Here is a 22,921-nt window from a genome sequence, read left to right on the forward strand (position 1 = left end):
ATACATTAATGAACCACGGGAAACCACCATCCAAACAGGGGGTAAGATTTATGCTCTATAAATTTTTAATGAACTAATATGTAGTAAATCCTCGGACGGCCAAAATAATTTACTACAAAATTATTATTTTGAATTCTAATAAATTGTTACTTTCATTTTGTTTTATACTTTAAAAGCACGATATCCCTTAGTGAAATGCCTTTTCGTCTTTTTTACCCTTTAAAAATATATTTAACACAAGACAAAATAGTCATTTAAATATATTTATATTCTCCTAATATTTTGTCTTGTGTGAAATATATTTTTAAAGGGTAAAAAAGACGAAAAGGCATTTAAATATATTTATATTCTCCTAATGTTTAAAATAAACCTCCTAAACCTAAAAGGAGTAATTGAGAGTCATTTTTCCTTTTTATTTTTGTTGATCTAAATTATTGGATTCTATAAATGGAATCTCAAATTGACATATTTTAGTTGACTTCAAAATACTAAAAATATTAGTTCATTATGATTTTGTAGTTTTTTTACAGTTCAAAGTTCTAAACGTTAGGAGAATATAAATATATTTAAATGCCTTTTCGTCTCTTTTACCCTTTAAAAATATATTTCACACAAGACAAAATAGTCATTTAAATATATTTATATTCTCCTTATGTTTAGAACTTTGAACTGTAAAAAAACTACAAAATCATAATGAACTAATATTTTTAGTATTTTGAAGTCAACTAATGTCAATTTGAGATTCCATTTATAGAATCCAATAATTTAGATCAACAAAAATAAAAAAGGAAAAATGACTCTCAATTACTCCTTTTAGGTTTAGGAGGTTTATTTTAAGACCCTTTTTTCAGTTTAATTACGCTTAAATGGTCGATTCCGCCGCTGATATTTAGGACTTGAGCACTAATATTTGAGAATTTGAAACTGAAAAGATCACTTACTTTGATTCATATAAGGATTGATATTTAGGGGCAGGGATTAAAGGCGTGTTTAAAGAAGAGAGAGATATCATGTTACTTCAATTAATCAAAATATAATAGAAAAATATTATATTAAGAAAAATAAACATAAATCTTCATATTATTCTGGAGTAATTGCTCAACAGTGTTAGCGGAAGCTATGCTATCAAAAGACAATGCTGCAAGTCAAGTAAAATCACAGTTTACTCCAGTTCTGATTAACTCAATCTCTAGTTAGAAAGCATAAGCTACTATGAAAAAGATGCATGATTGTCGATCTTACTTAGCTAACTAAACAAAAAAAGAAATTCAGTCCCAAAATTCGTCCCTAGAAATTTAGGTCTGAAGTTAGGCTGGACAGTTCTCAACTTAGAATAATCAATTACATTACTCACCCGTTACGACGTCAGGGATTAGTCGCAACTTTCAATTTAACATCAATGTATTGCCATAGAAAGAAAAATCAATTCTCACAAAGTTGATGAATTATGCCAACGAATGCACCGCAACAGAAACAAAAATCACATTATTAGAAAATAAATAAATTTATATATATATATAATACACAATATTCCACCTCCAACTTCATGAAGCTGTTGAAAAACTAAGTGAAGCAACTGATGCTATGAAGGCCGAAGGGCATGCCAATTGAAATAATAAGGCTTGAACCGTAGAAGAAACGTAAAAGAAGTCTAAAGAGAAGAAAGATGCATAGAATAATAAAAAAAAATGGGAATATGGTAAGTTCATTATAGTCCTCTATCTTCACAAATTCAGCTCTTTTGCTTTCTCTGATTGATAATTTGGACAATGCTGTTGTGGGACCTTTTCTCTGAAAATGTATGTTAATCCTGCTCATCTCTATCCAAAAAATATGACAAATGAATTATTTGAAGGCACTGAACTTGCAATTTTACATGTGTATTCCCAGTTCAATCTAGATCATTGTAAATCCGATAATTAGACAGCCATATTATAAGTTTTCTGTACAGTAATCGTGCAAATTGGTTTGGTAATATCCAATTCAATAAAGACCATTGTCAATTTGATTACTCCATAATTGTTTTTAGAGACCAACATGTTTCTCACTTCTATTCAGCCAACATCCTCAGTTTCAAGTTGATAGTATGTTATCCGTTTAACAGAAATAAGGTATAATATGCTTCAAAATATCATCGAGGCACCAGTTTAATGAAATATGTATAGGTAAGATATAAAATTAGAGATCTATCCCAAAAGTTATCCATACCTGAAACCCAGATATTATAAGTAGCATATTTTCTTATAACCATAAGAAATTTCCTAGGAACAAAATATGTTAAAAAAATCATAAACATGAGTAAACAAAACCTGTCTTGTATCAGAAAACAAAATCAGATAACTTTTATTTAGCACAATATTAGATTGGCGAAAGTTTGCATTGTGAGTTATGATTTTAGTTGTTCACATCAATTTCCTTGGACAGATTCAATCGGTTCTCGGCTGGAAAGACTACTTAATGACAAGTCACCAGTTATTGTTGCAGATCTGATAATCGAAGCTCTAGAAAATCTTGACCCATTTGAGGTATATACACCTTCAGAATCTTTATATAACTTGAGGAGAGAAAAGGATGTAAACAACAGCATAAATAGCTAATTTTTCCTCATAAAAACAGACAAAAATTAAGAAATGCGAACTTTTCTGTTATTGTATGAATTTGTTGAACATGTTTCATCTTTTCGGAAACGCAAAACATATCTGTCAATAAATTGATATTCATCAAAATTATAAAATACTTACAAAACTTGAAGTTTAACATAGCTGGTATGCTTCTCGCAGATTTTATTCCACTCCTTAGGCACACCGAGAGTGCATGGCGCAATAAATATTGTAGTAGATCAATCAACAGCTTTTTCAGTAGTAACCAATATGCAACAACTGCACATTTTCAGCAGGAACCATTATATGCATAGCTGAAGGAAATAGGATACCTCCAGAGAAATCAACACATGCGCAAGACATTAGCAAAAGATTTCTCTCTTGCTAAAAGGTTCCAACACAATTTAACTGAAAGAGTTCTAAATTTCCTAGCTTAAGAGAGAGTTTTTGTATGAATTTTGGAAGGGAATACCTCCTACACTCTGCTTCGGCAGCCACTCTGGAACTGCAGAACCATAAGGACATGTTGAAGAGCTTTCCAGGCCAACTTCGTTTGAAATTGTTGGTCATCATTATCTCCATGAAATAACTCCAAAAGATCTGAGTTTACACAATTTACTATTTAGAATGCTTTTAATCCAATTTAGATAATCCTTTGTAACGTGTTCTAAAATAGTTAACACAAAATAATGTATTTTGCTAAAGTTAACAAAACAGGAGTTAAGAAATATTTATAGGAGAAAAAATACAAAGAGTAGCAGGCAAGGCCTGTTTATCATGCGCGGAGCTGTATTTGAAGTTGATTAATCAAAGTCATGCTTCGCATCACCTAAACTTCCAATATTAATCTTCAACATCTGTTACGGTGTATTCTACATATCCCTGAGCAAAAAGGGATATTGGCTTGTAGTAGGTGAACTCTCAAACCTACCGATGAATATTCTTTGTTCGTAATTACCTGTAAAATTTAGAGTCTAGTCGAATTAACAAAATGCACTATAAACAAATTTTAGAACTTGTCTCAATGGTTCTAGTACTTAAAATTTTGACTCGTGACACTAAATTTATGTCCATTGTACCCAGTCCTCCCCAACAAGCGAGGCTTTCAGACTATTCTCTTGAATCTCCTGTTCTTCAACTCCCACAAATTTTATACATTAAGATATAAGCATATGAAAAACTATAATCACATACTCATAACCAATAACAATAAGTCTGTCTATTTATGCATAAACCTCTATAACATCATCCTCTATCTCTCTGAAATTGAAGAAACGAAGAAAGAATTCATGTATCTTGACATTGCAATAAGGAGCTTATATTTTTTCTACCTCCTTGAAAAAAAAAAAAATCTAGTACAGTGATGTATATTTTGGTTCACTTCATTTGAGCAGCCAATGCTACAAAATTTTAGTACGTTTATTTAAATGTATATTTTGCCCTCATTTTTAATGTTCTGTTTTCTACAAATTATCTATACTACTTGCTAGCACAAAACTAAAAAAGCATAGGCTTTGTTATTCTAAATTCACCACAGCATATCACATTTTAATAAACAGAACAAAAAAAAAAAAAAAAAAAAAAAAAGATGATGACAATTGTAGTCATCATCGTAGTCATCGACTTCATCTCTATCTCTTCTGTGATATTTCTTCAACGGTTTTCTCGATATATTCGTACTCATCGAAATCCATTGTGCGATTTTTCCTGAGAGAAACGATGATGACGTGCTTTGCCGGCGAGAGTATTAGTTGGATTGAGCAAAACCAAGAGTATTTGTGATTAGAATTTTTGTGATTAGAGTTGTCAATTGTGGAAATATAGAGTATTAGTTGAATTGAGCAAAACCAAGAGTATTTGTGATTAGAATTTTTGTGATTAGAGTTGTCAATTGTGGAAATATAGAGTATTAGTTGAATTGAGCAAAACCAAGAGCATTTGTGATTAGAATTTTTGTGATTAGAGTTGTCAATTGTGGAAATATAGTAGTTCCACCGTGAAACTGAATTTTGTGTTTACGACAATTATAACTGTCCCATTTTGTGAATTGGCAATTTATTTTTTGTAGGCTTGGAGTTTTTAAATTAGAAATTTTTTAGTGATGACACAATATTTTTGCCTCTCCTATTTTATATAGATATATAAGAGAACTTCACTTATTTTATTTCATTTTTAGCTCATTTGGTCAACCATATTCACCCCAAAGTCATCTCATTCCCAAACTAAAGTCCAAGTATATTTCCTTTTGTTTTAGGGAAAATGACTTAATAATACTAATTAAGACTCTATATTACAAAACATAAGGATACTTTTCCTTATTTACAAAACATACCAACGAAATTACAAAGTATACCAGATTTGAGTTTAATGGGATCCCACGATTTTAGGCTTTTTTTAAGGAAAAAAATCTGATTTTAAATGTGGGCTTAATTTTAGGATAGTTACCAATCAACTTCTTCTTCTTTTTTAAAAGATTTATCTCTCTCTCCCTCTCCTTCTATGATAGACACCATTTCCAGACCTAAAATTCATCTTCTCTCCTAGAATAAATTTTCAAATCAATATTACAAAATATTTTTTATTACTGACCTATGTATTAATTGTATATAAAAATTGATTTGTATCGTTTTGAGATATGTGTGATCATTGTGTGTTTGAAACCTTTATATATTACATAAACAGTAGTTTTCAAAAACGTTGAAAACTAATATATGTATGAAATGTGTATGAAATCTGCTATATATCATTTAGATATATGCGGTACAATGAGTATGAAATGCGAATAAATTTGATATGAATTAATGTATGAAATGTGTATGGAATCTGGTTAGTATCAATTAGAAAACTTATTATACATATATACTTTCTCATAATCTATACATACTTTGATTAGATTTTATACAATCTATATGTACTTTATCATAATCAAAATATACATACAACTTTTACACATATTTCATACATAAAAACTATAACAAATTTATACAGTTATACATATTGCATACAAAAATTTATACATATTTATTTTCTGTTGTATGAACTTTGTATGAAATCTGGTTTGTATCAATTACAAATTTATTATACATAATTTCTCAAAATTTATACATACTTTGATTATATTTTATACAATTTAAATGTACTTTATCATAATCAAAATACACATATGATTTTTGTACATGTTTCATATATAAAAATTATAATGTCTCATATATAAAAATTATAACAAATTTATACAGTTATACATATTATATACAAAAATTATACATATATGTTTTCTGGTGTATGAACTTTGTACATAAAAATTACCGATTAGAATTTACTTTTTGAGTAAAAGTTGGAGAAAATTAGAGAACAATATCTCTTAATTTGAATGGGGAAAGAAAAGTGGATGAAATAAAAGAGCAAAAGTTGGAAAAAATCAGGGAATAATATCTCTTAATTTTGAATGGAGAGAGAAAAGTGAATAAAATAAAGAAAATAGTTTATTTAATGTGTTTTATTTACTTATTTTTAATTTACCTGATTCGTATAGATTTTGTAATAAATCTATTGATATATTTTGTACACTGAAAAATATCGTCATATTCTGTAAATATACCCTCTTACTATGTACATATATGTATTTTGCCCGTTTTATTTCTATTAAAGTGGGCTTGGCCCAAAGCGTTTTGAAAAAAAATTCTTAAAGATGGCTTGAAATCATTTGAAGCCCCTTTCAATCATAGTCATTCTGAAATGAGATCATTTGTTATCTTTTGTTATAAAGGAATTCTTAAGTTTAAAGAAGGAAAGTTGAATTCTTTCTTCAAAAATGTCCACTATTTTCAGTTTTTTCCTGAAATTACAAGTTAAGAAGAATTAACCCTTTCAAATAATATGCTCCATTACTCCAGCTTTAGTTATTCCATAAAAAGGAGAAAAATTATTCCTTTGTCATTTTTTGAAAGAAAAAGTAATCTTTATCTTTTGTTGGGTCCGAGTTTAAAAATGTGTTGGGTTTCTATCCGTTCTAAACGATATATACATCGTTTGCCTAATTTCATCTAGGTTCCAACCAAAATGGGTTTCAATAGTTACACAAGTGTTCATTACAGCAACATACATAAAGCACATGAACAAAATAAAGGACGTAAAGGACTGGTCGGCGTACCAAGCCCACTAGTTAACCATTTTCACACATGATTGGGCCTTCTATCCGTGGCTGCCTATGTTTCTAATCTGGTGATGCTTATGGGCTCTTGACTTTTGCTTTGGGCTTAAGCCCAGTTCATTTTCTGCTCACAAGTCTTGGTGGAAATGGGGGCTGACTCGATCTACTCCTATGTTGGGCTTGAGCCCAACGAGATTATGCAAAGGGGGTTGGGTTCATGCACAAAAGAGGATGAGGAAAGAATTAGTATGGGGTCATGCGAGATGAGATAATACTCAAATAATGAAGAGCATAATTATTATGAACAACCAACCAGTACACTATAAAATGATTCGAACTAATACATCTAGTAAAGGAACTCCAAATCCTTTGAAGCTTGACATGAAAATGCATGCACAAACGCTTAACAGGAAATTCATGTATTCACTTTTTGACATAGCTTTCTAACGACTCGAAATGTATCAAAGACCAGCAAGACATGGAGAAGTGGTTCTTTTTTTAAAAAAAAAAAACACCGAGAGCTCACACATAGAGTAAACAAACTTATTATTCAGCTGCGAAGACGGACCCCGAATCTTTAAAAAAAAAAAAAAAACATTTGAAAGAGCAGATTGAACAGTGATTAATTTCAAGAAAAACTGACTCGTAACGGTAGCAGAAAACTTTTGGGGACCAAAATATGGAGATAGTTCGCAAAAGAAACTTCACAGAAAACTTTAAATAAGAAATATGGAGAAGTACATTAATAGTTACTTGTCATATATCCATGAAACAAGTAACTGATGCATGATGTACAGTAGTGAATTTATAATAGGAGACATGTATTATCATAACTTCAATTCATGACAAATTGGGGCGTTAAAACTGAAATGCAGAATGTTTTAGATAATGAGATAAGGCATTGGAAAAATCAGATTTTTTCAAACTCCTCTTTTAACACGAAATGGAGATAATTAAGAAGCAATTATCTTTTCCGCTATGGACATAATTTCAAAATACAGAGCATGATTTTTAACCCAAAAAAATACAAGTTTCTGAACAAGAAAAACGCGGCGTATTCTTACTGTTGGGTGTGCGAACAAAGTACCACATTGGTAGCTGAAAAGAAAAAAGAGTTACTTATAAGGAATTGGATACTCTTAATGATGTGAGGTCTTTTGGGGAAAACCGTGCGGGCTAGGCCCAAAGCGGACAATTTTACATCATGTTAAGACAATCTTTGGTGTGCACAGCCCAACAACTGGTATCAGAGCCAATGGTTTGGGGGACGGGTATGAAGATGACGGAATGTGGCGAGGGGCCCGCCTTAGCGCTTTGCCCGTCTATGGGCCGGTTTAGGACCTTTACCCATAGTTTTGAAGACGCATACACAGTCTTGGGCTTCGGTGACTGTAAATACTCTGACGATGTGGGTGACACACAGACATGTTGAGTCTCTGACCCATGGGTTAAGGAAATGAGCCATGTGGAACTTAATTCGATGGGGAGATTGTTGGGTGTGCGAACAAAGTAACACATTGATAGCTGAAAAGAAAAAGGAGTTACTGAGTTGGATACTCTTAATGATGTGAGACCTTTTGGGGAAAACTGTGCGGCCTTGGCCCAAAACGGATAATATTACATCATGTTAAGAGTATCTTTGGACTGTTTTAGCCCAACACATACACATAACGCTACCACTAGACTATTGACAGGAAAATAGAACTTAAAAGCATGCTTCTCTAAGAACAATGTATTAGAAGTACACTGCCGTAAAAATGGCTGGAGACGGTATTTTTGAGATTTCCCTCTTTACGCAATGACTAGGTTAAGTAAGGTAATACTTTATAAATGACCAGGGATGAAATGAACAAGCAGCCTACACCAAAGTACTTTTTTGTTTTTTTACCCATCAAGAACATCCATTTAAACAAGGAAATATGCCATCTAAAGAAATCAAAGTGAGAGCAAATTCCGTAGACATTGATTTTATTCATAGAACCCAAGTTGAAGAGCATGACATGCATTTATACTAGTTTCCCAGATGCCCTTTGATCACATTAATATTCTCCTAAAGATCCAAACGCAGCTCTCATTTACTTTGCTCATCTCATATTCCATAAACTTCAAAATATAAAAGAACATGTTGAATTTCAGCATATATCATCTTTCTGTTTTTTTTTTTTTTTCTTTTAAGAAAAAGGAATAAAACCTTTGTTGAGTACAACCTACTATGATTTTTTATTTTTTATTTTGAAACACAAAGAGGTGGTTCAAATGTCTATCAGGATATAATCATGCTTTCATAAATCTTACACAGAGAGCAGATAGCTAACATAAGCTAATAAAACAACATAGAAGGAACAATAAAACTAAGATAAGGAAAATGATTACTTGTCTACACGAAAAACTAAATAAAACCGAGAAACTGAAGAAATACTAAGACAAGAAAAAAAATTATCTTTTTGCCGAGCAGCAACGGGGGCGACGAGAGCTTAAAGAACCTTTCTTTCACCAACGACCACAACTACGACTATTGAGAAAGTAAAAATATTTAAACTTATTCCGATGCTTCGAGAACTCGGCTTTAAATTGAGATCAATTCTTTTTAAATCAAAATCAATCTTTAAATATAAACCAAATTAAGATGAATTAACAATCCAATTAATTAGCTAAGTTTCTTGATGTTGATGTAACATAGTGAAAATGACTTTAAATTAACAATTATAAAGTGTATTTAATTAAAGCCCTTGTTTTTATGCAAATTGGTTTTCGAATTGATAAAATTGATTTAATTTATACTTAAAGTTACCCGTAGAATATACATAATAAATATTAGAATATTTTAATAGAAAATGGCGAAATATCATCAAAAGATATTTTAAGAAGTATTTTTGTTTTTACTGAATAGTTATTTTACTCTGTTTGCTATCCAAAAAGTTTGACTAATTAAAGTTGAAAAAATATAAGCAACATCGTCATAAAGTTTCTATCTTTATACGTCATTGTCAAGTAGAGAAAGAGAAAAAACTTTGTTACGTACGTCTTCAAATACAACATAATGTTTTGAGTTGTGATTTCTAATTTGTTGCTTCCCCGGCAGACAAATACTTCTAGTTTTGATGAACTGAACATGATCCCCAAGTTAATATTTTCAGTAAATTTTATTACTAGGCTACTAGTTGGGTCCCACATGAAATATAAATTAGAATCTAAAATGTCAATAGAAATTTTCGGCGAATCGAGTTTATAATTCGGCTATAGTGATTTTTTAAGATATAATACACAAATTGTGTGCCTTAATTAATAAAAATGAAAGTAAAGTAACTTTGTTCCATATTTTTTTTTATCTTGAATGACCACTTGTGAAATCTACTCGTTTACATGTTGGTAGGGGTGCTTATCGGTCTGTTCGGTTCGGTTTTGTATATTATCGGTTCAGTTTATTGATTTTAGATTTTTAAATATGCTAAACCGATAACCAAATCAATAAGATATACGTTATTGGTTTCAGTTTATCGGTTTTTGGTCCTTAACGGTTAGGTTTCGGTATAATCGATAAGAAAATGCTCCTCTAATATTTTATGCTTTCTCTTGTTTTCATTTGTTCATATATACACTGCCTTCATAAATAAAAGATTAAAAGTCTACACAATACAAGCAGAAGCAAATTTAAATACGTTATTGCTATTTACTAAAACAAACTTCTTTTCTTTCGCGTTAAGTAGCAAACTTGGATGTTGTAGAAGCAAATTCAAATATGTTATTGCTATTTGCTAAAACAAACTTCTTTTCTTTCACATTAAGTAGCAAACTTGGATGTTGTAGATGTAAATTCAAATACGTTATTGCTATTTGCTAAAAAACATTGTTTAAAATAATTAGAATTTAAAGTCCCTATTATATAATTAGGGATAAAAAATAATTTTAATAAAAGCTTATTGGGTTATCGGTTTAACCATTAACTAAATCCTTAAAATCGGAAACCGAACTAATAACCCGATAATTTTTTTTACAAACCGTTAACATAATGATAAATCAATAGCGTTTTTATTGGTTCGGTTTATCGGTTAAACCGATTTTTGCACACCCCTAGTTGATAGACCAGGTAAAGTTTCAATTATTTATGGCATAATTGATGGATCTTTTAGACCATTGTCTAGAAATCTATTTCGACAAATTGAAAATCTTACGAAAAAATTTAGATCAAAGTCTAAAATTTTGTAAGTTATTGAGATTATTAGAAGACGAAATCTAATATATTTTTTTATAAGATTGAGCAATACATGAGCAGATAGTAGACCATGAAAAAGTAATTTCTTCATGAGCTATATTTACAGAACTTTTAAAAATAGAGGAAAATCTAAGTAATGGCCTAAAAAGGAAATATTTTTGTAAATCAGCTAAGCAAAGAAGCAACTTGATCACTGGGCTGGGAGAAATCAGGAAGGTTGCCATTTTCAGCTGGAAAAATATATAATCATGAGAACGATTATTGGTAAGAAATATTCTAAAATTGGAGTAATATAATATAGTATTCCTTCCTAATACAATAATTGCAGTCAATAATTACAAGATATATTTCTTTATTAGTACAATCGTGCAGATCTCTATATAAACATAATCAATTACACTAAAGTAATATTCTCTTCTTCTATATTGTTTTGTTATTGTTTGCATAGCTAGCAGACCTACATGTAATTAGGGAAACTTATATAAATGTATCCTTCGTACATGATAGTGAACATATACGCTCCATATAACACCGATGGAGACCTCGTACCTGTAACTATTAGGTAAAAATATTTTCTTATCCGATAGTATTTTAATTACAGCATATAGATGCATGATATATGTTGCTAATAAATTATTATTCATTTAATTATGAATAATTAACGATAATATTTATATATTCTCATCTTATTAAATTTAATCTTAGTAAATTCGATATAATTTGATATATATATATATACTTGATCGATACGGATAAGTATTTAGTATTTACTAAACTATTAAACCAATAATAGTGACGACACTGACCCTCATCATTTAGATCGTGTGATATGAATTAAACTGGTGAATGTATATGTTACATCCGACGTTTTTGCTTATTCGAAAATTCAAGATAAATTGACTTGTGATGAATAAGGTCACAATTGGACCTTACTTGGTATGAATGTGTAGGCTATGAATATGATGGTGTGGAATTACGAAAGGAGGCCAAGGGCAAAATTGAAATTTTGAAAATTTGCCTTATGGATTACAATATGTAGCCAACAATTTGGACTCAAAAAATGATGATAAAATGAGGCCCAATAAGGGAGCCCAACCGGCCATGTCATGAAAAATGGCCCAAGTCCATAAGTTAATTAAGTAATATTATATAATGATCCATATCCAAAGAACATTCAAGAAAAACACAAAGCAAGAACAAAGAAAAAGAAAGAGGGGAGTTCGGGTAAGAGAGGAGAAAAGAAAGAAAAGAAAGAAAAATTTTGGAGCCTAATCCTTGGTTTAAAAATCAAATTCTTGTGGGAATATTACTAAGTGCAAAGTCCTCTACAACTTGGTACAATTAGTTTGGCAAGAGGACAACTTTGTAGCAAGTGGAAAACTTGAAGAAAAGGTAAGGATTTTACCATTTTCATGCCATGAAATATATGTATATATGTTGTGGTGTGTGGAAATGAATGAAAAGTATGAAAATTTTGTGTGTTGGAAGTGCTTGTGTTTGGGCCGTGAGTATGCTTATATTACATGTCTTTGATGATTTGAATTCATGTTGTAATTTAGTTGTAGTATGGTGGAAATTGTATTAGAAATGAAAGTGGAATGAATTAATGGAAGTTGGAGAATATTGTATGTGGCCGTGTGGTATTGTATTGGTGGTGGAATATGAATTTACTCTTGTTAGTGTGTTAAGTGTGTTATGGTGAAGTGAATGGAAAGATAACAATCTTTATTGTCATGGAAAAGTGGTTATTAAGTTGTTGTAGGAAAATATGCAACTTTGTTATGGTTTATGTAAAAATGGAAATGAAAGTATCAAGAGGCAAATTATGATTAATGTTGATGAATTTGGAAGATGGAAATGTATAATGAACTTGTATGTTGAAGGTTAAGAGAATTGAATAAGTAGTGGCTTTGATGGAAAGTTTGTATGTTTTGCATATCTTATATATATCTTGTGAAAATGGTATGATATGCCTCCGACGTATGTTGTAACGACTTTGATGGGTGATGAATATCAAAATAACAAGTTTGGTTTGGAAACGTAAGATTGAAACGAAAGATGTTTCGCTATGCCGAAACGATGGCTAGTGATGCCATAGTGTGTGTTTTAATGTCTGTTGTTGTTTTGATGTTGTTTCTGGGTTGTTGTGTTAATGAATCGAGCCGAGCTAAGTCTCGGGGATGTCTTATATACAGAGGAAATGCTGCCGAAATTTCGGTAGGCAAGTATGTGTTAAGTTGGACTATCGAAGAGTTTGAAACTAACAAATGGTAAACTTGACCATTTCTAGATTTTGGACGAAATTGGAGTCGACGCCAAGCGAGCGTAAGGCGCTATCGAGGTATGTGAAGCATTTCCCTTTATTCTTAGGCATGTTCTGGATGTGATAGGCTCGGCCGCGAGCCTTAAGTACGACTCCGTTCCTCGGAATTCGAGACGGAAAACCGCTCCAATTCCTTCAGTACAATTGAAACCATTTTCTTACAAATTGCCTTTAAAGTGAATTTTTGTACGAAACTTCCCTAAAACGAAGTCGGAACACTTCCAAACGATTATGGATGACCTCATAAGGTCTATTATCAGTAATTTACATATGTTGCCTCGAGTTGGTCCGAGGCGGGCCCACAAGGCCCGATATCTTCTGTATAACTTTAAATACTTCCGTTTTGTCCGATTTTCTCAGAAAACATCTGGATTATTATTTTGGTTATGATATGACTATTTTTATGCAATTCTTACAAAATGACTTCTGAACATCTGAGAATCTGATTCTGATAATAATCTGTCATGCCTTCCCAAGTAGGATATAGGCGCGTACTATGCATACTATGTGGATACTCTGATTTGGCTCGCCGTTGGCACCCTTCAGTCTGATTGAGTCTGTATGTGAGTCTATATGTAAGTGGTTTCTCATTAATCTGTTTGTGGCTGTCTCAATGCATTCCTTCACTGCGTCCCGGGCCAGGTTCTGTTATCGTGCATGTTTCTCTGCATTGTTCACCGCGTCCCTCGGCGTGCGGGCCGGGATCTGTTATATCTGTATGATTATGATATTATGATCTGTGTATGGGGATGGCGGCCAGGATGACATATGATCTGATCTGATTCTGTCTGTCCACCGCGTCCCGTACTAAGAGGGCCGGGTTCTGTTACCGCGCCCCCAGACAAGGCCGGGATCTGTATGTATGTATGCATGTGCCATCAGCATTTATACAAGCACATGCCTCTGTATGATTCTGTATGACTCTGTATGACTCTGTATGACTCTGCATGCATAATTCTGTCCGGCATACTTCTGTCCGTCCGTCTGGATTACGATTTTGTCTGTATGTCCGTATGGATTCTGATTCTGTATGTCCGTATGGATTCTGATTCTGTATGTCCGTATGGATTCTGATTCTGTATGTCCGTATGGATTCTGATTCCGTATGTCCGTATGGTATACGATTCTATCGGTCTGTCTGAACCATGATTCTGTCCGTCTGTCGGGATTATGATTCCGTCCGTCCGTTCGATTTATGGTTCTGTTCGCTATATATATATATATATATATATATATATATATATATGCTTCCGGTTCATACTATGATCATGTTTTTTATGTTTCTGCTTTGCATACTCGGTACATTTTACGTACTGACCCCCGGTTCTTCGGGGGCTGCGCTACATGCCCGCAGGTACAGACGCACCAGGTGATACGCCGCCAGTGTAGGGTTCTGATTCTGCTGTTTTGGAGAGCTCCCTTGATCCGGAGCGTATACTTTTGGTATATATCTTCTGTCTGCTGTATACTCTGTATGTATGGAAACTTTGGGTACGGCGGGGCCCTGTCCCGTCATATGATTCTGTATGTCTGTTAGAGGCCTGTAGATAGATGTGTGGGTTACGGGTTTCATCTGTTTGGTAGGTACGAACGATTTTGTGACTCCGTCTGTATGTTAGCCTCATCGGCTTGTCTGTAAATTTCTGTATGTTCAGGTATGTATATGTTCGCGCGCGTGCCGTATCTGTATCGGCCTAATTCTGTAAACATCTATTTTAAAAAAAAAAAAAAAAAAAATCTGCATGGTACGAAATTCTGTTAAGTAGGTACGTATGGGTATCCAGTTAGGATACCAGTCGCAGCCCACGGGGTTGGGTCGTGACAGTATACACGCTTCGTGCGGTCCTAGAAATAAATATTGTTAAAAGATATTAGTTGTATTAAAAATTTGGGACAAAGAAAAAAATTATTAGTATTTATATGTTGTTCGGAAAAAATATTATTAGTTATAATAAATATTAATATTTATTATTAATTATATCTAGAGACTTTTGACTTTTTTTTTTTTTTTGGTAACTAACAATTTTCCATTAATCATCAGCGAAAACTTTACATCTCCATAGTTTGGCCAACTTAGCTAGCTATCTAATAAGAAAACACATCAAATTTACTCTAGCTTAGTTACAAGGAAAGGGACACTACATATCTAGCTTAAAACTTGAATCTCTGCAGTAATGCTTTTACGGCTGGACCAGCTCGAACATTGCAAACATAGGCAGTTTCTCGCGTTATGCTATTGCCATCTCGGATTCTCTTTTCAAATATCCTCTAGTTTCTTTCTATCCAGATGGCATGGATTCCTTCAGCATATAACATTCTGGATATTCTGGCCCTTTGCGTTTTCCCTTTGCCACACTTAAGTACCCATGACAAATGCCCCGTCCAAGTTTGAGCATCTATGAACTGTTGTTAGACCCAAGCCAATTACCTATGCCACACTTGAATGGCACAAGGGCACCTGACAAATAGGTGGTCCTTGTTCTCATCCCACCTCTGTCACAACACACAAATCAGTTCAATATTCAATCCCCAATGAATAAGTCGATCAGCAGTAAGTAACCTACCATGTAATCCCAACCATATTGTAAACATTGCCTTTGGTCTTGCATCATTGCTGAATACCATGCACTTCCAGTTGACCCTCTCCAGTTCTCCTAGCAACTGTAAGTAGACAGTTCTGATGAAGGTTTTGAAGGCTGCATATTGTTTTGTACTAGTGCTAAGTGTCTTCTAGAAGCAATAATTTGTCTCACCATCCAGCTAGCTTGACCAGAAACATTCATACTTAAGACCTTTTGCCTTTTAACATAGTATGTATGTACCCATTTTATCCAGAACTTGTCTTGTTTGCTTGCTAAATCCCATCCCAGTTTGGTTATAGCAGCCTGATTCCAGACTTGTAAATTTGTGAGGTTCAGTCCACCAGATGCCTTGGGAGTGCGGACTTTGTCTCGTGATACCAGTGCTTTTTTTGTGATAGTGTTAACCCCAGACCATACATAACTTCTGCAATATGCTTCAATAGCTTTAACCACCTTGACAGGCAACACAAACAGCTGAGCCCAGTAGGCTTGAATACCAAATAGAACACTTTGCACCAATTGGACCCTTCCTGCATATGGCAGTTTTTGGCAGTCCAAGAAGAAACTCTCTTAGTGATCTTTTCTATCAATGGTTGCCATTTCATCAGGGTTAGTTTCTTGGTAGACAGGGGAATACCTAAAAACTTAAAAGGTAATTCCCCAGTAGTGTAGCCCAAGTGTTGGAGGATTTTGTCTTGGTCAACTTGTGGTACTCCCCCAAAGTATATTGAGCTCTTGTTCAAATTTTCTTGTAATCCTGATGCTTGTGAAAGTAGTAGAAAGGCCTTATGCATAGCAACTACTGATGGCATATCACTCCTTGAGAATAGTAACAGATCATCAACAAAGAAAAGGTGTGTGATCCCTAGCTTTGAGCATCTAGGGTGAAATTTAAAGTCTTTGTATGTTTTTCAGCAGTTGAGGCTCCTACTAAGATACTCCATAACTATAGCAAATAAGAAAGGAGAGATTGGGTCTCCCTATCTACAACCTTTAGCAGCATCAAATGGTGCAGTAGTGGTACGATTAACTAGTACAATATAGTTAACAGTAGTAACACATTGCATTAACCACCCTCTGAATTTGGTAGGGAATCCCAGCTCCTCCAGCAGTTGCTCCAGATACACCCATTCAACAGAATCATAGGCTTTTTGAAGGTCGTTTTTTATCATACACCTGGTTGAGGTATGCTTCCGAGTATAAGCTTTGACTATTTCATGTTCTAAAATGATGTTATCAGATATCCTCCTCCCTGGTATGACGCCCGACTGAGCCTCACTGATAATACAAGGCATAATCTTTTGCTTTCTAGAGATTATTATCTTGGAGATAATCTTTTAGAGGATTTTGCAACATGCTATTGGCCTAAAGTCCTTGATTGTCTCTGGATTATGTATCTTGGGAATTAAGGTAATTGTGGTACAGTTAATAGCTTTGTACATTTTCCCAGTGGTGAAGTACTCCTTAACAGCTTGACAGACATCCTCTTTAATTATCTCCCAAGCTCTTTTGAAGAATAGAGCATTATATCCATCTATACCCGGAGCTTTATCATCTGCAATGCTATTTAGTCCATCCCACAGCTCCTGATAAGTCACATCTTCACATAGTGCCACTTGTTGAGGGAGAGACAAGGTAGACCCTTGTTGCATTATTCTCTTATCCACAGCAGTCAGGTTGGACTCTGATGATCCCATTAAGCTTTTGTAGAAAGCAATGATCTCCATCTCAATGTCCTTAGGGTCCTACAATCTCTGTCCAGCCAAAGACTTGAGTTCATTAATAAGTTTTCTCTGGGTTCTCTCCTTCATTACTGCTGAAAAATATTTAGTGCTGCTGTCCCCTAGTTTAATCCAATTTGCCCTTGATTTTTGTTTCCGAATACTTTTTTCTATCATATCCCATTTCTCCAGATTCTACAGTAAAGTTCTCTCCTTGGAGACTATGGAAGCAGTACAATTGGTTGCCAATGTTTCCTGCACAATTTTCAGCTCCATCCTAGCAGTGTCAATTTTCACACTTTTGACATTTAATAATGAAAAATTTACTGATTTTAATTATTTTGTACAATAGTATTTTAAGTAATTGTACATAAATATTTGGGGCTTATGCACGCCGTGTCAACTTCCCAGTTCTCGTACTGTTTAAATAAAGATCATCAAAAAATATTACTTATTTTAAATTATAGTTTTTTTTTAGTAATTGTATTTGGACTTTTGCATAGAGATAAAAATGAGTAAGACGTTCCTATTCAGTTCTTGTTAAAAAGTTCTTCATGAATAAAATTAAATATTTTAAAAATGTGAGTCTATCATTAGTCATTATTCATATTTAGATGAGCTTTAATGGGAAAAAGAATAAAAAGATAGAAAATAATGAATATGTCTTTTGGTCTAAGAAGTGCCACTTCAACCCTTCAATATGAATAAAATCCATTGTGAAAAATACTTTTCAAAAAATATTTGTTATTTTTCTAAAAAAACAATCACTATTTTTTAATATACTCTTGACAATTATCTGAAAGTTTTTCATTGACATCCAATTTTCAATTCTCACAACCTTGTTTGTATCTTTAATTTTAAACGAGAAACTTTGACAGAGAAAATTGGAGCAATAAAACTTGATGATCCCACATTCTTATTATGATTTCCAATATGGGACTCTTTAATTTGCATTTAGCTTTAGTTGAACCTTTTTTAGAGAGCAGGATTAGTACTCTTCTTTTTAAAAAAAAAAAAAAAAAAAGAATCACGATTAAGCACTCCAAAAAAAGTATTAACGGAACGTAATTATTTTTGCCAATCATTGGGTTTTCCCTTCGTCAAGATATTTTTTTAAAAGTGATAATAAACTCAATTAGAAAGAAAAAAAAACAATGCAACATGTTTTGCTAGCAAATAACTGCAGTTTATTCCTCAAAAAAGGAAAAATAAATGCAATTTCAGTAATATTAATACAAAAATGAAAAAGCATAATTTATTCATGTTGGGCCCATCACAGCTTAACTACTTCACATGTGATTCAAAACCAATGCAGCTAGTTTCTTTATATCAGTTGACAATAATATTGTAATATCAACAATATAATGTGTAAAGTAGAAATTCTAATGCCATGCGCCTCTGGTTACAAAATAATTTCTATTGCAGCGTCTTGGAGTAAAGAGAGTTGATCATCATTCGACAACACCAAATGTATAACAAAACCATTTCTTTGAGTGAGATTATAACTAGGGGTGATTATTGGTCAGTTCGATATGATTCGATTTTGTGTATTATCGGTTCGGTTTATTGATTTTCAATTTTTAAATATGCTAAACTGAAAACCAAATCAATAAGATATTCATTATTGGTATCGGTTTATCAGTTTTCGATCCTTACGGTTCGGTTTTCGATTTAACCGATAAGAAATGCTCCTCTAATTTTTTTTTGCTTTCTCTTGTTTTCATTTGTTTATATATACACTGCCTTCATATATAAAAGATTAAAAGTCTACACAAATTACAAGCAAAAGCAAATTCAAAAACGTTATTGCTATTTGCTAATACAAACTTCTTTTCTTTCATGTTAAGTAGCAAACTTGGATGTTGTAGAAGCAAATTCAAATACGTTATTGCTATTTACTAAAACAAACTTCTTTTCTTTCACGTCAAGTAGCAAACTTGGATGTTGTAGAAGCAAATTCAAATATGTTATTGCTATTTGCTAAAATCACCATCTAATAATGACAAGTTAATGCTCGTACCTTCAGCATTTAATTTTATCCACATCCTATAACACATTTCAACATCCAAGTAAATGTACAATTTAATTGGGTGGGTTATTTGTTGAAAGCGAACAACATACACCTTGAGGGGTTTTTGAAAAAATATCAGCGGCATCATCGTTAAGTTTCTATCTTTATACATCATTGTCAAGTAGAGAAGGAGAAGAAACTTAGTTACTTTTTCAAATACAACACGATGTTTTGAGTTGTGATTTTCTAATTAGTTGCTTCCCCGTCAGACAAATACTTTCTAATTTTGATGAACTGAAAATGATCCCCAAGTAAATATTTTTAGTAAATTTTATTACTAGGCTACTAGTTGGGTCCCACATGAAATATAAATCAGAATCTAAAATGTCGATAGAAATTTTCAGCGAATCGAGTTTATAATTCGGCTATAGTGATTTTTTAAGATATAATAGACAAATTTTGTGCCTTAATTAATAAAAATGAAAGTAAAGTAACTTTGTTCCATAATTTTTTTTTTATCTTGAATGACCATTGGTGAAATCTACTCAAACACATGTTGGTAGGGGTGCTTATCGGTTGATGCGGTTCGGTTTGGGGTATTATCGGTTCAGTTAATTAATTTTCGATTTTTAAATATGTTAAACCGATAACCAAAGCAATAAGATATACATTATTGTTTCGGTTTATCGGTTTTTGGTCCTCAACTGTTCAGTTTCGGTATAATCGATAAGAAAATGCTCCTCTAATATTTTTTGCTTTCTCTTGTTTTCATTTGTTCATATATACATTGCTTTCATACATAAAAGATTAAAAGTCTACACAAATTACAAGCAGAAGCAAATTCAAATACCTTATTGTTATTTGCTAAAATAAACTTCTTTTCCCGTTCAGTAGCAAACTTGGATGTTATAGAAGAAAATTCAAATATGTTATTGCTATTTGCTAAAACGAACTTCTTTTCTTACACATTAAGTAGCAAACTTGGATGTTGCAGATGAAAATTCAAATATATTATTGCTATTTGCTAAAACAAACTTGTTTTAAATAATTAGATTTTAAAGTCACAATTATATAATTAGGGATAAAAAAATAATTTTAATATAAGCTTATTGGGTTATCCGTTTAACCATTAATTAAATCCTTAAAACTGAAACCGAACCGATAACCTGATAAAAAAACATAAAAATCGTTAACATAATAATGAATCAATAGCATTTTTATTGGTTCGGTTTATTGGTTAAACTGATTTTTGCGCACCCCTAGTTGATAGACCAGGTAAAGTTTCAATTATTTATGGCATAATTGATGGACCTTTGACACCATTGTCTAGAAATCTGTTTCGACAAGTTGACAATCTTACGAAAACATTTAGATCAAGGTCAAAATTTTTGTAAGTTATTGCGAATATTAGAAGACGAAATCTAATATTTTTTTTATAAGATTGAACAATATATGAGCAGATAGTAGACCATGAAAAAGTAATTTCTTCATGAGCTATATTTACACAACTTTTAAAAATAGAGTAAAATCTAAGTAATGGCCTAAAAAGGAAATATTTTAGTAAATCAGCTAATAAGCATAGAAGCAGCTTGATCACTAGGCTGGGAGAAATCAGGAAGGTTGCCATTTTCTGCTAGAAAAATATATAATCATGAGAACGATTATATGGTAAGAAATATTCTAAAATTGGAGTAATATAATATAGTATTCCTTCCTAATACAATAATTGCAGTCAATAATTACAAGATATATTTCTTTATTAGTACAATCGTGCAGATCTCTATATAAACATAATCAATTACACTAAAGTAATATTCTCTTCTTCTATATTGTTTTGTTATTGTTTGCATAGCTAGCAGACCTACATGTAATTAGGGAAACTTATATAAATGTATCCTTCGTACCTGATAGTGAACATATACGCTCCATGTAACACCGATGGAGACCTTGTACCTGTAACTATTAGGTAAAAATATATTCTTATCCGATGGTATTTTAATTACAGCATATAGATGCATGATATATGTTGCTAATAAATTATTATTCATTTAATTATGAATAATTAATGATAATATTTTTATATTCTCATCTTATTAAATTTAATCTTAGTAAATTCGATATAATTTGATATATATATATATACTTGATCGATATGGATACGTATTTAGTATTTACTAAACTATTAAACCAATGATAGTGACGACACTGACCCTCATCATTTAGATCGTGTGATATGAATTATAGTGAATGTATCCGCACTTCGCGCAGTCTTAGAAATAAATATTGTTAAAAGATATTAGTTGTATTAAAAATTCGGTACAGCGAAAAAAATTATTAGTATTTATATGTTGTTTTTGGAAACAATATTATCAGTTATAGTAAATATTAATATTTATTATTAATTATATTTAGAGACTTTTGTACAATAGTATTTTAAGTAATTGTACATAGATATTTGGGGCTTATGCATGTCATGTCAACTTCCAAGTCCTCATACTATTTAAATAAAGATCATAAAAAAATATTACTTATTTTAAATTATAATTTTTTTTAGTAATTATATTTGGACTCTTGCATAGAGATAAAAATGAGTAAGATGTTCCTATTCACGTCTTGTTAAAAAGTTCTTCATGAATAAAATTAATTATCATAAAAATGTGAGTCTATCATTAATCATTATTCATATTTAGATGAGCTTTAATGGGCAAAAGAATAAAAAGATAGAAAATAATAAATATGTCTTTTGGTCTAAGAAGTGCCACTTCAACCCTTTAATATGAATAAAATCCATTGTGAAAAATACTTTTCAAAAATATTTGTTATTTTTCTAAAAAACACAATCACTATTTTTTAGTATACTCTTGACAATTATCTGAAAGTTTTTCATTGACTTCCAATTTTCAATTCTCACACTCTTATTTGTATCTTTAATTTTAAAAGAGAAGCTTTGACAGATAAATTGGAGCAATAAAACTTGATAATCCCACATTCTTATTATGATTTCCAATATGGAACTCTTTAATTTTCTTTTAGCTTTAGTTGAACCTTTTTTAGAGAGCAAGTTTAGTACTCTTCTTTAAAAAAAAAAAAAAAAAAAAAGAATCACGATTAAGCACTCCAAACAAAGTATTAACGGAACATAATTATTTTTGCCAATCATCGGGTTTTCCTTTCGTGAAGATATATTTTTAAAAAGCGACAATAAACTCAATTAGAAAGAAAGAAAAAAAGACAATGCAACATGTTTTGCTAGCAAATAACTGCAATTTATTCCTCAAAAAAGGAAAAATAAATGCAATTTCAGTAATATTAATACAAAAT

The 22,921-nt window shown here is 32.0% G+C and overlaps 1 long non-coding RNA gene across 2 annotated transcripts; it reads right to left on the minus strand.

The window, feature by feature from the left end:
• Window positions 1–1,531: 1,531 nt before the first annotated feature.
• Window positions 1,532–9,320, minus strand: LOC132618821 (uncharacterized). Of its 2 annotated transcripts, none has more exons than XR_009574332.1 (3): window positions 9,234–9,320; window positions 3,073–3,200; window positions 1,532–2,879 (listed from the first exon to the last, which is right to left on the minus strand). It is a non-coding gene; the product is annotated as an uncharacterized LOC132618821 (long non-coding RNA). The 2 variants fall into 2 exon arrangements; XR_009574331.1 differs by lacking the exon at window positions 9,234–9,320 and having other exon boundaries at window positions 1,532–1,820; window positions 2,742–2,879; window positions 3,073–5,622.
• Between the last annotated feature and the right edge of the window lie 13,601 nt (window positions 9,321–22,921).

The sequence above is a fragment of the Lycium barbarum genome, chromosome 11, assembly GCF_019175385.1.
Source record: "Lycium barbarum isolate Lr01 chromosome 11, ASM1917538v2, whole genome shotgun sequence".
NCBI lineage: Eukaryota > Viridiplantae > Streptophyta > Magnoliopsida > Solanales > Solanaceae > Lycium > Lycium barbarum.